The 2,555-nt window shown below is 53.2% G+C and overlaps 1 long non-coding RNA gene across 1 annotated transcript; it reads left to right on the plus strand.

Annotated features, from left to right (window-relative positions):
* The first annotated feature begins 531 nt into the window (after window positions 1-531).
* LOC105505914 lies at window positions 532-1,597 on the plus strand. The gene is made up of 2 exons (XR_001000843.1): window positions 532-958; window positions 1,296-1,597. It is a non-coding gene; the product is annotated as an uncharacterized LOC105505914 (long non-coding RNA).
* The last annotated feature ends 958 nt before the right edge of the window (window positions 1,598-2,555 follow it).

A 2,555-nucleotide genomic window follows, 5' to 3' on the forward strand; every position in this document is an offset into this window, starting at 1 on the left:
GACGACCCCAAATTACTCCCAAAATGAGGCTTTGTAAACTCTTGTTAAAAATCTTTAAATCTCGAATTTCTCCCTACAACATCTGATGAGGGCTTTAAGAGCAAATAAGTGAAATCCCACCTCGAGAATCAACAAACCAAGCTCTAGCCAAGGCTCTCCCCGCGTTTTCTTCTCATGACCTGGGGAAGGTCCCGCCCCATCGCTCACCTGGCTCTTGTCACCTCGGTCATCTTGAAGTGATCCGTGGACAATGCTGCTCCCTGCCGCAGATCCGCTGGTCACTCAGGCTGAACGGGGTATGCAAATGGCCTGGAGAGGCCGAGGCCCGAACACTGCGCCCATTGTCCCCGGCGCTCAAAGCGCCGAGCAGCTGCGCAGACTTTCTGGGCTTGGACCCTCAACCGCCACGCTAATGTCATCATTGCAAAACATCAGATTTTGAGAACTATGCAGTCTGAATTCATTAGCAGCCTTCTCGGCGACGATTCTTTTCCCCGTGACAAGTTTCAAAGTCCAGACCCCTCCAACGTTGATAGGGGTAAGAAGAGGAGGAGGGACCGGGGAGGGGGGTCTTTCGCAAGTGGGGCCTCGGGGGATCCCTGCTCTGCTCCTTCTGCTGCGTTCCGCAACTTTAAAAGCCTTCCTTGGGGTTCTGAGCAAGGATGTCTGACTCGAATGACCTGAGATTTGGACATACTCCCGTTTTCTCTCAAGTGTAGCTTTAATGTTGTGAGTTTAAATTCACCGAAAGAGGCCCAGATATCAAGTTGAGTGAATTTCACAGCATCATCTTCTGTTTTAATCGTTTCTGAAGTCATATCCTTTAGGGTGAACTCACAACAATGCAGGTCAGAGAGACTGCGTGCCCTAAAGCAAACCAGTTAAAACTTCAGGCCAGATCTTCAAGCTGCAGGATTGCAAGCAGCTCACAAACTTCCAGTCCCCACCCTGAGACAAGGCGCATCTCAGTGACTTAAGGACCTGCTTGCACTCTCACTCTCCACATCCTGTACCCTGCCCGCACCTGCCCAAATGGCCTCATTCCTCTAGAACCTGGACGGTGGGGAAGGGTGCTCCTGATGCCCCGGGGTGGGTGCAGGGTGCAGGGTGGGGGACCAGCAAAGGAGACCCAAGGGCACTAGAACCCGGGAGTGCAAACCACCGTTAGAGCCTGAGGGACCCTCAGATTCGTGGGAGACCACAGGCGCCAGCAGAGGCAGTTTTCCTCCCCTGAACAATGCTAGTTCTTCTCCGGCCCAGGATCTCCACTAATGTGTCTGTCTGCTTCCTCACAGGACTCCAAGCTGCTGTCTCTCTGCCGCATCTGAGGCTGGAAAAACTTCCTAGGAGAAGGCAAGAGAAAGCCACCAGGTCAGAGCCAAGGACTAAACTTGAAGGTGGAAGATGGCAGAGGGGCAGGTTCTCCCCTGCACACCCCAAGGCCTCTCCTGCACCCGCGAGGCCTTCCTTGAGGGCCCAGGCCCCCGAAGTGCCTGCCCTCCTTCTGACAAAAGGAGGGCGTAGGATGCGAAGGGGGTAGTGCAGCCAAGAATGTTTTTATAAACACAACAACAGGGAAGTACATGGGGGAAATCTATTTATTGGGTGTGTCATTTTTGGTTGGAGGCGGGGTTGAAAGTGGACTCATCTAGACCCAGGAAAAAGCTACCGGGTGGGTGGGGTAAGTGGGGGGTTCTGTGTCTATGTGGATACCTTTGAACTGGAACACCATTTTGTTTTCTCCCTGGAGAATGGTAGGATGTGGCTTGAAGGCTCTGGAAAGTCACAGATCAGACCCTGCAGAAGGTTCCTCATGTGTGCCAGCCCCTGGCTGGGCCTGGGCAACCTTGCCTCCATCCTCTGGCCCCAGTTCCTGCCACTCCACGTGCAGGTAAGGCTGCCGAAGGCTAGGGACAGGGCTCCAAGTCAGAGGCCAGCTTTTTGGAGATGTGGCTGTGGGAGGGGAATCCCAGGAAGTTGCATAGAGAGGGAGTTTTTGCCAGCCTGGGTCACTGATGTCTCCCCAGGGGCAGGGGGACAGTGCCTGGCTAATTGTGGGTGTTCAAGATCTGTCTGCTGAGGGCATCACTGTGGGGCGGAGCTGATTCTCCAGGGCACCCAGTGGTTCTGGCCAGTGCTGGAGCCAGTGACCCTTGGCTTGCTCTGGCCTTCCCCCCTTCTCACACATGCATGCATTCACTTGCACACGTGTCACACACATTCCTACACACACAAATTCCCAGAATCAATCTCCCACACACACATGCAAATCACACCTACTTATATGCAACTCACAGATTCACACATGCAGTAGACTCACAGGCACTCACTCTTACACATGACACAGTTGCAGCAACACGCACACACACGCTCACTGCAATCCCCTTGCGTCTCCACAGTGTCCAGGGCTGGCTGAACACCAAGGTGGCTCTTGCTGGCTGGGCAGGACTTCTCAGGGGAGGGAAAGTCACATAGCTGGAAGGTTACTAGCTTAAGGACATAATTTCCTTATAGACTGTAATTTTCTTATAGAACTTCAACAACTATAGCAGAAA

Source organism: Colobus angolensis, unplaced genomic scaffold, assembly GCF_000951035.1.
Source record: "Colobus angolensis palliatus isolate OR3802 unplaced genomic scaffold, Cang.pa_1.0 Scaffold13, whole genome shotgun sequence".
Taxonomy (NCBI): domain Eukaryota; kingdom Metazoa; phylum Chordata; class Mammalia; order Primates; family Cercopithecidae; genus Colobus; species Colobus angolensis.